Genomic DNA, 14502 nt, shown 5'->3' on the forward strand with positions numbered 1-14502 from the left:
CGGTTTTCAACGCCGTGGCCAGAACGTTCAAGGAAGGACAATTGCCACCAGATTATGTGGGCCCCTCTCATCATCAGCCAGGATCACCGGTGGTCACAGCTCCGTCGGCTGCTACGGCCGCTGCGGGCATGGAAATTCTTGTTCCGCCAAGCACGTTAGGAATCACTAATGCACGATCTACGCCGATGACGACTAATCCACCAACTCTAGATGGGTAGATTAAACTCGCTACAGATCTGTTGGCATCGGCAATGTCAGGATCGATTCCTCCTCCTAACTGGTGGGGTTATGGTATGCCTCCAGAGTTAACACCGAGTACGTCGCAGATGACTGATGTGAGAGGCAAGGCTCCTATGGCATCGGCACCCCCAAGCATGCCGATGAATCAGAGTCCCCAGTATACTACAACTACTACTGCAAGACCTTACACTGGGAATTCTCAAGCTCCAATGTTCCAGATGCCTAACGCATCGGCAGACTCAATGCTGATGCAACAGAGGATTATGACTCAACCAGGGTATGTTAATTCGATGACGATGCCCAATTACCTGTCATTGGCAGGTCTTATGCCGATGAATGCTAATAATGGATGGCTTGGGCAGCAAGTCTTTCCACAAACACCCCAACAGAGTCATCAGGCTACAGGGTTCCAGCAGAGCCAGATCTATCCCGGGTTCAAGAATCAGGGAATCCCCAACCAGCCAATGAATATTGGACAGCTGGTCGGCGGACAGCAGATTGGCGGGCAGCAGCTTGGTGGTCCGCAGATTGGGGGTCAAATCATTAACCCAATGTTTCATGCAGATCGTGCACCGCACAGACACGTGGAAGCTTACCAGCAGGTACGTGGAAGCTTACCAGCAGGTACCACCTCATCGGCAAGATGCCGATGCTTATTGGGCCGATAAGATTGCTGAAGTAACCAATTTGGGATAAAACCCAAAGTCAACACTTACTCTTATCGGACACCATATCCTACCGCATATGATTTGATCCTGCTTCCGAATCGGTACAAGGTACCGGATTTTACCAAGTTTTCTGGGCAGGATGATACGTCAACCATGGAACACGTCAACAGGTTCATCATTCAATGCGGGGAGGCTGGTAACAGGGATGAGTTAAGGGTTCGCTTATTCTCGTCATCATTGTTTGGATCGGCTTTCACCTGGTTTATATCATTACCTCCCAACTCAGTGATTACCTGGGCCGATCTGGAGAAACAATTCCACAAGTACTTCTTTTCTGGGGTCCATGAGAAGAAGATCACCGATTTGGTCAAGTTGAGGCAACGCAATGATGAATCGGTTGAAAGTTTTGTGCAGAGGATACAGGAGGTCAAGAACAAATGCTATAGCCTGGTTCTAGATGATCGGCAGCTAGCCGATTTGGCTTTCTAGGGTTTGTTGCCACACATCAGGGACAAGTATGCGTCTCAGGAGTTTGAAAGCTTAAGTCATTTGGTGCAGAGAATTTCTGATCAAGATATCAAGCCTTTCGAGCCCAAGAGAGCATGGAACAAAAAGGTGTCATTTGTTGATGAAGCAACAAGCTCGAACTCTGATGAAGAACCAGTCATCGGCTTGGCAGAATGGGTGAAAAATAAGAAGCCGATGTCTTGCCCTTTTGGACATAAAGAACCAGAGAAGTTCGCGTTCGACACCACTAAGGCCGATAGGATATTTGACTTTCTACTCCAGGAAGGTCAGATCAAGCTGTCACCTAATCATATGATCCCATCGGCTGAAGAATTAAAGAGGATGAAATATTGTAAGTGGCACAATGCAACCTCTCACGACCTACGTTACACGAGTACGGGTATGAGTATCGGATACAATACATATCGGATACGCGGATACACACTTTCTCAAAAGAAAATCCACTAAAATGGTGTATCCAAGTATCCGTATCCACGTATCCGACAAGTATCGGATACGGATACGTCACCCCCCTTGGAGTATCCGTGTAACATAGCTCACGACACTAATGAGTGCAAGGTTTTCAGAAAGTAGCTGCAGTCGGCTATAGAATCTGGAAGGATCAAATTTGACAGCTCCAAGACCCAGAAGCCGATGAAGATTGACCAACATCCTTTCCCGACAAACATGCTAGATGCTAAGGGAAAGGCCAAGGTCTTAACATCAGAAGCAGCTGAAAGAAGTGCATCGGTGGATCCTCAGCATCAAGTCACTACTGCCGACGCGAAAGGGAAAGGTTTAATCCAGGAGGGAGCTAACTCGGGAAGGCCTCCCCGATCCGGCATTGTGATAACTCATAGGAGGCCTCGAGAGACTTGGCAGCAACGTGAAGATCGGTATCGGCGCCAGCAAGAGGATTATCGTCGGGAGGAGGAGAGACGCCGACAGGAGTGGAATCGGCATAGGGATCACTGGAATTGCCTGTTCTTCATTCATTGTTGGGAGGAAAATATCAAACTTCCTACTGTTGGAGATTGTCCTAAGTGCAACGGTTATGATCGGTATGACAGGTCCGATCGGCGCTATCACAATGATAATCGGCAGTTTGATGGACCGATTAGGCGAAGAGCATCCGTTCATGATCGGCTAGGGGGCAGGCTCAGTGTGCACGACAGGCTTGGGGATCGTGTTGAATATTTTCCCAGGAACCAAGAAGAACTTGAAGAAATCGCTAATGCACGGGTCCCCGATGAGTTCATATTTTGCAGGGATGCCAACACTTATCGGATGGGGTCAAGGGAAAATCATCGCCCAGCAGTAAGGCAACAGCAACTTCCTCCATGGTGTCCAGAGGGATTGACCAGGACACAGAAAAGAAGGCTGCAGCGCGAAAGGCGAGAAGAGTTGAGCAAGGGAGAGAACTCTGGACAGTCTGGGGATCAGCAACAGTCAGATCCTAAGGGGAAGGTCCATCGGCAGATGTCAACATGGTCTTTATGTTGCCGATGGAGTTCCTTGCACCATCCAGTGATGATGAGTTGGAGTTCTCCGACCAAATAGCTTAATTGGCTCTAGATCCGATGACAGCTATCTTCGAAAAGCCTGCCGATGATGAAAGGCAACATCTTAAGGCTCTGTTTGTCAAAGGAAGGGTTGATGGTCAACCGATGACCAAGATTTTAATTGATGGTGGGGCTGCTATCAACATCGTGCCGTATGCAGTGTATCGGAAGCTTGGAAAAGGAGATCAGGACCTGACCAAGACCGATATGATGCTCAAGGACTTCGAGGGCAACGTATCCCCAGTTAAAGGAGCTATCTGCGTAGAGTTAACAATCGGCAGCAAAACCTTGCCGACGACCTTCTTCGTGATCAGTGGAAAAGGGGCTTACAATCTTCTGCTAGGGAGAGATTGGATTCATGCCAATTGTTGCATCCCATCTACAATGCACCAGTGCTTGGTCCAGTGGGTAGGTGACAAGATTGAAATCGTCCCAGGTGACTCTTCATATGTTATTGCATCAGCGGAAGTGGACACCTATGAAAGGACTAGGTGTATTTCAGGAGAAGCTTGGGAAAATTATTTCCTCAAGGTTGCCGATTATAAAATTCCACCGATCCAAGCAGTCGGTTCTGAAGATGGTTTTTAATGGATAGGTTCACCGATGATGGAAAATTAGGCCAGGGGTTCACATCGGGCGATGATTTGGTAGAAGTAGATATAGGTAGTGGTGATAAACCTAGACCCACTTTTATTAGTGCTACGTTAAGTCCTGAGTGTAAGCAGCAGTTGACTGATTTGTTAAAGGAATATAAAGATTGCTTTGCTTGGGATTATACTGAGATGCCTGGTTTGGACCGATCGATTGTTGAACATCGGTTGCCCATCAAGTCTGGATTTCGGCCACATCAGCAGCCAGCTCGCTGATGTAATCCTAATATTCTTCCTGACATCAAGGCTGAAATAACTAAACTTATTGAAGACAAATTTATTCGGCAGTGTCGGTATGCCGACTGGATTTCCAATGTTGTTCCGGTTTACAAGAAGAACGGGAAGCTTCGGGTCTGCATTGATTTCAGGAATCTTAACAAAGCTACACCGATGGATGGCTACCCGATGCCAGTTGCCGATCTGCTAGTTGATGCTGCGGCCGGGCATCGGATCATTAGCTTTATGGATGGCAATGCAGGATACAATCAAATATTCATGGCAGAAGAGGATATTCCAAAGACTGCATTTAGATGTCCTGGTCATGTCAGGTTATTTGAATGGATAGTCATGACCTTTGGCTTAAAGAATGCTGGTGCTACTTATCAAAGGGCCACAAATTTTATATTTCATAAGTTCATCGGCAAGCTGGTGGAAATTTATATTGATGATGTGGTGGTCAAGTCTGGAGACTTCACTAAGCATCTTGCCGATCTATGAAAAGTGTTAGAATGTACGAGGAAGCATGGTTTGAAAATGAATCCCAATAAGTGTGCATTTGGTGTATCGGCAGGGCAGTTTCTTGGTTTCATGGTGCATCAAAGGGGGATTAAAATCAGTCGAAGATCTATTGAAGCCATCAACAAAATAGTTGCCCCTACCAATAAGACTGAGCAAGGTAAATTTTATCAGGAGGTTTATATCTAATCTGTCTGGTAAAATTTGTGCTTTCAGTCCTCTTCTTAAGCTAAAAGCCGATCAAGAATTTGATTGGGGGAAAGAACAACAGTTGGCTCTGGATGAAATCAAGAATTATTTAATAAATCCTCCAGTTCTAATTCCACCTCAGCAAGGGAAGCCCTTCACATTGTATTTATCTACCGATGGGATGGTCATCGGTTCGGCTTTAATTCAAGAATTTGAAGGGAAAGAGCGTGTAATTTATTACTTAAGCAGGAGGTTGATTGATGCTGAGACAAGGTATTCGGCTATTGAGAAACTATGCTTGTGCTTGTATTTCTCTTGTATCAAGTTAAGGCACTACTTGCTATCGGCCGAATGCACTGTTATTTGCAAAGATGGTGTGGTCCGGTATATGCTGTCCATGCCAATTATGAGTGGCAGGATCGGTAAATGGATTTTGGCACTGTCGGAATTCGATCTGCGTTACGAATCGGCTAAGGCGATTAAGGGTCAGATTATGGCCGATTTTGTAACACAACATTGTGGTGCAGTGGAAACTTTAGGAATTATACCTTGGACGCTCTTCTTTGATGGACCCACATGTGACCGGGGGGCAGGAATCGGCATAGTATTAATTTCCCCTCAAGGAAGGAAGTATGAGTTTTCCTTGCCGATTGTTGCCACGTCGACGAATAATCAGGCTGAGTATCAAGCTTTAATAAAGGGATTGGAGTTGTTAAGAGAAGTTCATGCTGATGCTGTTGAGGTCTTCGGGGATTCTATGCTAGTTATAAATCAATTGGCTGGAAGCTATGAATGCCGAAGTGAAGTTCTCATAACTTATTACGAAAGGAGTATGCAACTGTTAAAGGAATTCAAAGACTTCCGATTAGAATATGTTCCTCAATTGCATAATGAAGAGGCCAATCGGTTGGCTCAGCATGCCTCGGGATATCAGCCTATGATTAGTACGATATCGGCAATTGGTGCCGATGATTGGAGAAAAGAAATCATTAATTATTTGAAGGATCCATCTAAGAAAGTTGAAAGGCGGGTTCGGTTTCAAGCTACCAAGTATGTGCTCCTCGAAGATGAATTGTATTACTGAACTATTGATGGGATTCTTCTCCGATGCTTAGGTGATGATGAAGCTAGAAGTTTGATGGGAGAAATCCATGAAGGGGTATGTGGAGCACATCAGTCGGCTTTCAAGATGAAGTGGATGATTAGGAGGAATGGATATTATTGGCCGACTATACTTGAGGATTGCTTTAAGTATTTCAAAGGGTGTCAAGGGTGTCAAAAGTTTGGTAATGTTCAAAGGGCGCCTGCATCGGCTATGAATCCTATTATAAAGCCTTGGCCGTTCCGAGGATGGGCTATTGATTTGATCGGCCAGATTTATCCACCATCTAGCAAAGGGCATAAGTTTATTCTAGGTGCCACCGATTATTTCACCAAATGGGTTGAAGCTATTCCTTTGAAGAAAGTCACATCGGCCAATATGATTGATTTTGTGAAAGAGCATATTATTTACCGATTTGGGATTCCTCAAACAATTACTACCGATCAGGGCACTATGTTTACATCAGGGGAGTTTGATGAATTCGCAATCGGCATGGGGATTAAGGTGTTAAATTCTTCTCCTTACTATGCTCAAGCTAATGGGCAGGCCAAGGCGTCTAACAAAGGAATTATTAAGCTTATTAAACGGGAGATTGAAGAAAATCCTAGAAGGTGGCACACGTTGTTAAACGAGGCTTTATGGTCATACCGGATGGCTTGTCATGGATCGACCAAGGTTTCACCCTATCCATTGGTGTGTGGGCATGATGCAGTATTACCTTGGGAAATTAAGGCTGGGTCTAGGCGATTATCTTTTCAAGATCAATTGGTTGCCGATGATTATGCTACTTTGATGACAGACGAGTTGGATGATCTAGCAGGGCATCGGCTGAGGGCTTTGATGATTATAGAAGAGAATAAGAAAAGAGTTGCCAGATGGTATGATGAGAAGGTAAAAGCTAAGGAGTTTGCCGATGGGGACTTAGTATGGAAATTAATCTTACCGATCGGGACTAAAAGTCCAAAGTTTGGGAAGTGGTCTCCCAATTGGGAGGGTCCCTATCGGATAAGTCGATCGGCTCCTGGTAATGCCTACATTTTAGAAACTCTCGAAGGAGTTGAATTTCCCAGGGCATTAAATGGCAAATATCTAAAGAAATACCACCCCAGCATATGGATCGATGCATAAAAGTTTAAATGCCGATAACACTCCTATCGGATGGATTGAAATATGTTTGGGGCCGGACTTAATGTTTCAAAAGATGCCGATAACAATCCTATCGGCTAGACTAAATACCAAGAAAGCCGGAAAGCAGGGAGAAGCGGGTATGTTGCTGACGAAGAGTTCACATGTTTAGTAGCGCTTGGATGGCCGATATGGCACGTAGGCGGATCTGGTTGGCTGCTTCTATCTCTTTGACGTCTTCATCGGCAGAACCTTCTATCGGCTTCAATTTCTTCTTCAGCTGCAGTGCTTTGCGACTGTGGGCATTTCGCTCTTGCTCAAGGAGCTTGATTGTCTCTGGCAGTTGACTCTCTTCCTGTTGAGCTTGGGATAGGGCATCCTCCACTTGCTTGAGTTCTGCCAGCAGGGCCTTTCTTTTTGCCGATAGATCAGAGATCTTCTGCTTCAGCGTGTCTCCTAAGGACTTCAAGGTGCCGATGTTCTTGTGCTTCTCGTCGGTCAGGAGCTTTTCTTTCATCATCTCCTCAGAAAGTCGGGTCTGAGCAGCTCTATTGGCAAGGCGCCGGGCGGCCCTCTGGTATTGCAGCTGGCGACTTTCTAGATGTGCTGCTTGGAAAAGGATTTCTTCGGCATCAGCGGGGATTTGGCCTCTCAGGGTCTTGAATAAAGCCTTGGCCGGATCGGAGTCATCAACTAGTTGGGCTGTGTCTTGGTGAAGGAGGGCAGACAGTTCTTCCAGCCTTGCCCTGATCTCTGCCGATGTAACCCCAACTGCTCGAGAGGAGCTTGCTTCCTCACCTTCATCTTCGGAGACGTCAATGGCAAAGGAGAAGAGGCTGTCGGGAGAGTCTTGTTCCTGCAAAAGAGATAAAGTGAATCATTCCATGGTCATATATTGATAAGTAATACTGATGGAGACTGGATTGCTTACTTGCTTTAAGGCGATCTCCTGCCTTTGACTGGAAGATGCCGATGGAATAATAGGTTGATCGGCTGAGACGGCTGGTCGGACTATGTCAGCTGAAAGAATAACGGAAATAATTGTAAAACAGAAGAGATGGGTTCGTCGGCAATAATCTCATAAAAATATGTTACCTTGAGGAGGGACAGTGCTTGTCTGGATTGAAGAAACTACCGATGATATGATTGAACCTACCGGATCGGTAGTTTGCTCGCCTACATCGGCTGGTGTGTCTTCTGGCTGGGGTGCTTCTAATTGAGACTCTTCTAGTTGGGGTTCTTCTGCTTGTGGTGCTTCTTGCGATTGAGGGAGAGATGGTGCTTGCTAAGTCTGTGTTTCTGGAGAAGAAGGAGAGGATTCCACCGGAATTGGAGATACCGGAGGAGGAGGGGGAGTTGCCACTTTCTGGCGCTTTGTTTGTGCCCTGGTACTCTTGGCACCTTTTCTCTTCTACTGGCTGGACTGGGGGGCATCGGCACCTTTGCTTTTAGTTCTTGCCGATGCACTGGTTTGCTGTTACAGAAAGGAGAATTTGCGAGTACCAATGTAGCAGATGTAAAAGTTAGATCGGTATGAATAAAGAGGTTTAACGATTACCTTAAAAGCCTGTGCTAGGGAGGAAGCAGCTACCGATGGTGATGTCTGAGTTCTCCTGGTGGTAACTTTCTTAAGGCGTATGCCTCGATGCACGATGGCGGCCAGGGTGGGAGCATTGTGGCCGATTGAAGAGATTGGGCCTGATGCAAACAGGTCAATCGGCTTGCCGCTCCTGCTGACCGATGGAGGGGTATTATCAACCTGCAAAACGATACAAAAGTAAATCACCAGTGGAAATGAAATTGAGAGAATTGGAACATCGGTTCGAAGACACTTACAGTATCATTGGGGACTTCGTACTCGGGATCAATCTGCAGAACAGATGCTCCTTCCATTCTGCCCACCATTGCTTGTACGCCTGAGTGATGAAGGCGGCTGGAACCCACTCTGACAAGTCTACATCTGTATCGACACTTGATGGCAGTTGGGCTACTCGAATCCATTCAAGGAGGCTAGTGATGGTTTCCCTGGGTTTTATCACATCGGCGTAACAGAGTGCAATCGGCAGCTGGCCGAAAGCTAATTGACGAGCTAATGCCGATGGGTTATAAAACTCATAAGTTATAAAACTCATAAGTCTGGGGAGAGGTTTTCCCACTGCTGAAGAAATTCACTGGTATAGCTCTGGGAGTGACCAGTGCCATCATCACTTCATGGTCCTTGTTGAGAGCATCATTGAACGGGTTGAAGACCAGAGGAAACACAGTGTCTGGGTCGTCATAAGCCAACCATGCTCGCTGCTCTCTGGTCAAACCTTCATACAAGGTTTGGAAGAATCGGCTGACCTGATCTGCATTACCCCCTGTACCAGGCAGAACTATGACAGCTTCACCGAAGTTTAGGGGAGGGTGTGTTGCCGATTCTTCTTCATCCAGTTCATAATCTTCGGCTATGTCCCTTGGAAAGCGCTGTGCGAAGAGGTCAAACTCGAGACGCTTGTGCATGTGGAGGCTGAGCCACATGTTGATGAACCAACAGGGACCTCCCAAGTTGCCGATAGGCTGGCCGAGTAGGAGTTTCCTCGTTACTTGGTGAAGGAGGTGGTAGGCTGCACCGAGCAGGTACCGGCCGAGGGGGAATCGGCCACCATTAGCCAAATTTTCTGCTACTGATAGGTAGACGGAAGTTGGTCCTGCCGATCGGCCGCAAAACACGAATTTATCTAACCACATGTTCAGGAAGCAGGTCTGCTCTTTTATGTTGACAGGGCCTGTTTTGCTGTATTTTTGGATGTACCCCGACTAACCGCCGATGGCACGAGTTTCTACCTTGGCCTTGGGTTTGGTATCGAAGAAATGGGTCCTATCGGCAGAAGATACATCTAGGCCAGTGAGCATAACTACATCGGCAAGTGTAGGGGAAGCAGGACCGTGGCCGAAGACAAAAGCATTGAGCATGTCTGACCAGAAATATGATGCAGCTATCAGCAGTGATTCATTCCTATGCATATCGGCAATAGACAACCTAATGCATTGGTCTAGTTTTCTCTCGCCCCACTGGACTTCATTTGAGTTGCTGACCCTCAAAAACCAATCTGTCCATCCCACGATAGGACTGGGCCAAGAACGGAAAGTATCCTTCCACAGATCCAAAGAAAAGTTCTCGGCTCTAAAAGGGATCCTGTTGGTTTCTGCGTTAATGAGGTCGGTTGGATCTGGATTCCCTAACGGGCCAAGGCATTGGAGGTGTGGTTGATCGGTGGGGATGACAATTTTGTTGGACAAATCCTAATGGTTTTGAAGGTAAAAGAAAAACAAAGAAAGAAAAAGAAAATGTTCAGTAAAATGGATTGCGGATGAACAGGGGTGCGGGAAGAAGTACAAGAGATGGAGTGAAGAACTGACCTCAGGAACGATGAAGTGGACGGCCATCTTGTCACGAGGAGGATGATCGAGGGCTTCAGAGTTGGTGAAGAAGGGACTTCGTCGGAGATCTTGGAGCTCTTGAACAGCGCCGCCACCGGGAAAGTGGAGTTGGAGTTGTGGAATGATGTGATGGAGAAGGAGTACCCGAGAAGGAACTATTTATAGGACAAAACGGGCAAGGGAAAATTTGACTTATCTCTTCGCCGTATCCGTGAAATCCGAGGGTACTCAGGTAGATATGGTAACTGTTCGCACGGTAATCAAGGGATTGTGCAGGTGATTTGACAGGAAGCGGTCATTATCCAGAGATATTTTACTGTGTAGGATCTCCTGGTCGGTCCATCGGCAGCACCTTGTAACGGTCATATTGCCGATGGGCGAATAAAGTGGAGATAGCCGTTTGGAAGGATAAGATATGGATGTCCTGATCAGTCCATCGGCAAGTCCTTGTAACAGTAATATTGCCGATGCGTGACTAAAGTGGAAATGCTTGTTTGGGAAGTTGAGGATTTCGAGGAATCTGCGGAAGAATCAAATCAGAGTTGTTCAGATTAAGGCTGTCGGTTACCAGATTGGGAGCATTAATTGCGGAAAGGCATCATTACTGCAGAGAATTTCGGAGCATTAATGATTTCATACTCCGAAATTGGGGGGCATGTGTTGGCACCGTTTTTGGGCACGTGTCCATGATTGGTAAAGTGTAGGTCGGCAAGATAAGACGGCAGTGTTTGATCTACAGGATGAGTTGCCGATGAGGATGGTTGCCGATGGAGGTGTGGTTGAACGTGACCAAGTCCATAGGTGGTGATGTGTTTGTGCCGATTGCTACGACAAGGGAGTCTACCGATGATATGGAGGGAGAGTCTGGAAGTTGCCGATCGGTTTGTGGAGGTGTTCCATTTTGTCACGGGGGGATAGTTTTATGTTTTCCTTAGTTATTTAAGTCGTTTTGTATACGGATTCTGTGTGATTTGGAATTCGAGTTCTAGTCATGTCTGGTTGTAGCTCTTTGAGCAGGGTATAAATATGGACCCTAGGGCTTTGTAATCGATATCTATTAATCAATCAAACACACGTTTTACTCATATTCCAAGCATCTACTTTTTCGACGACTTCGTCATACTTTTTCTTTTCATTACGAGTTCTTAGGAATTCGTCGACTTAAGCTCGGCGTGTTCTCAAGTTCCGCGTCAATACCTCTTGGCCGTGACATCCGGGCGCATCGCTGTTGTCAGGACCAAAGTATTCGAGTTACCACCTTTGCCGATAGTAAGGTCAAATCGGCTGGCACGCCTTAACGTTTAAATCGGGTATTAGCCCTTTGTGTTTGCAGATCAGCTATTGCATCAACAGTAGTGATCCCGCTGTCCAAAGCGGAAGCAAAAGTTGTTTAGGGGGAGGTTCTGCCAAAATAGAAACTTGTCTTGAACGACTAACCCCTGGACTACTGACATTCCGGACAGCTGACCACTAACATTTTCTCTCACATTTTCCACTAGTTGTGTTTTTGCCAAGTTTTGTTTACAGGATGTTCAAGAAGGTGAAGAACGCAGGGAAGGCTCTCAAGAACATTGGTACAAGGAGTTCATCCCGACACTCCTCACACCCATCAGAGATGAGCGTCGACCCGATGCCCACACAATCTCCGTCATCTTCATCTAATCAACAAGTCAAGGTCCTTCTCAAGATAGGAGACCTTAGACTAAAGACCCGAAGGGAAAAGGAAGTTTACCAGCAACTAAAGAATAAAGATTTCATTCACACTCCTACTCTTGATCCAATCTTACTATAAGAAACAGGTATGGACACTGAATTCGACTTAATTTTCCAGATGATAGGTTGGACAAATTTTTCGAATATAATTGAGCTGGGTTCTTGTCTTCTCACCCTCGAATTTCTTTGCACTTTACAATACTATGAGGGGGAATTGTTTTTCGGATGTTCAAACAGGAGATTATGTTGTCTTGGAGAGAACTGAGCGACCATCTTGGTTTCTCTTCAAGATGCATCCTGAACATTGACTCCGACCTACCTAACTTTGAGAGACACCAGTTTTGGAGAGAAATATCTAGAGATAATTTTTATAGTCAAGCCCGAACCAGTGACATGGAACACCCCACTCTTAGGATGTTCCACAAATGGCTTGGGTACAATCGTGATGATATTAGGAAAGTAAGAATAGGAGATTTGCAACTTTTATATGCTACTATTAATAAAGTACCCACGTCACCTGTTACACTTTTAGTTTCTCATTGGCTTAGTGTACCTAGTCTTCAGGGACCAGTAGGATGTACTTCACTTATCACTCGTCTAGCCTCTAATCTTCACTTGCTAGAAAACTCGTCGTTGGACTTTATAGATGAGTTAAGAATTTATCATGGCTATGACACATTTAGACAAGCTCAGATGTTAAAGAAAGAGAGGAATATAATGTATATGCTATATGATAATAAAGGCAAGATTTGGTTACCTAACCCGAACCTTGGCCTCTATGTTGTTCAAAATTTTTTAATTGAGATTGCAGCAACACCAGTGAACCAGAGAGCTCCACAACAAGTGGCATCTGAAAGGATGACCACCCATCAAGAACACACCTCGTATGGAGCTGATCCCGGACCAGAGGAAGCAGCGCACCTACATTATCGTGATTACAACCCCCGAGTCCTTCGAGACCCATGTGTTCGACATGCGCAACCACAAGAGCCTACACAGGAGACATGGCCGGAGAGCCAAGATCACCCGTGGACAAACCCGCCTTTCCAAATGGGCAGGTACTCCACTGATCCATATGGAGTTTCAGGATCCAGACCTCCGCCCCAATTTGATGCAGGACGATACTCCGACGCCTCCTACGCTTTCACGAACGACTACTACAAAGAAGCTGGCGCTTTCTTCACCCGCACCGACAACACCCTCCTCGACATCTAGAACACGCAAGCAGAACATGGACGACTCCTGGAAGAACAGCAAAGATGGAACCAGGACCACGCCACTGCAGTACAAGAGCTGAGACAAGGTACAACAACAATGAACGACAACATCACAACCATGATGCAGTTCTGGAACATCGGGTAAGACCGACATCAACATCTAGCTTGGGGGAGTTCCTCCCCAATTTATCAAGTAAGTTTTTATTTGCTCTTCTTTATTCTTTTCTATTTTAGTATTTTATCTTAAGAAAAAAATTTTAGAAGCCCCAATAAATATTTTCTTGCTTTATTTACTGCATTTTATAAACATAAAAACAAAATAAAAAGAGTGTGTAGATAAGTGTACTTTATTTTCCTGCTAAGTTTAATCTCTAAGAAAAATAAAAGGCCAAAAAGATGCATGACAGAAATGATGAACAGTTGCTCTGTTTGCTTACTTTCAAGTACCTAGCTTCTATATTAAGAGTTCTTCCACAAATTACTAAAACTAAAATTACTATCTGTTGACACCATTTTTGGGCACGTGTCCAGGATGGCAGGATAGGGTGGCAGTACGATGCGGGTTGCTGATGAGGATGGTTGCCGATGAGGGAGAGGTTGAATGTGACTAAGTCCACAGGCAGTAATATGGTGCCGATGACAAGGTAAAGAGGTCTGCCGATGACTATGGCAAGGGGATTGCCAATGACGCGAAGGAGGAGTCCGGAAGCTGCCAGTTGTCATGTGGAGGAGTTTTGGTTTGTCACGAAGGATAGTTTTATTATTTCCTTAGTTATTTGCATCATTTTGTATATGGATTCCGTGTAATTTGGAATTCAAATTCTAATCGTGTCTGGTTGTAGCTCTTTGAGCAGGGTATAAATATAAACCCTAGGACCTTGTAATCGAGATCAAGAAATCAATCAAACACACGTTTTTACTCATATTCCAGCATCTACTTTTCGACGACTTCGTCATACTTTTTTCTTTTATTACGAGTTCTTAGGAATTCGTCGACTTAAGCTCGGCGTGTTCTCGAGTTCCGCGTGAGTACCTCTTAGCCGTGACATCCGGGCGCATCGCTGTTGTCAGGACTAAAGTATTCGAGTTATCACCTTTGCCGATAGTAAGGTCAAATCGGCTGGCACGCCTTAACGTTGGAATCGGGTATTAGCCCTTTGTGTTTGCAGATCAATTTTGCATCAACACATCTTTTGGCACGCCCGGTGGGACAGATTCAAGATCAAGATCAACATGTCGATCTCTGACCTCGATCAAGACAACGTCATCCCCGTGACGGAGGCCAACCTCAAGGATGAGCAGAAGCAAGCTATTGCCCAAGCCATGGAAGAGTTCAAGCAGCAATGCCTGAAGTCTTTCAGCATAAACAGG

Source organism: Sorghum bicolor, chromosome 8, assembly GCF_000003195.3.
Source record: "Sorghum bicolor cultivar BTx623 chromosome 8, Sorghum_bicolor_NCBIv3, whole genome shotgun sequence".
In the NCBI taxonomy this organism is placed as follows: Eukaryota; Viridiplantae; Streptophyta; class Magnoliopsida; order Poales; family Poaceae; genus Sorghum; species Sorghum bicolor.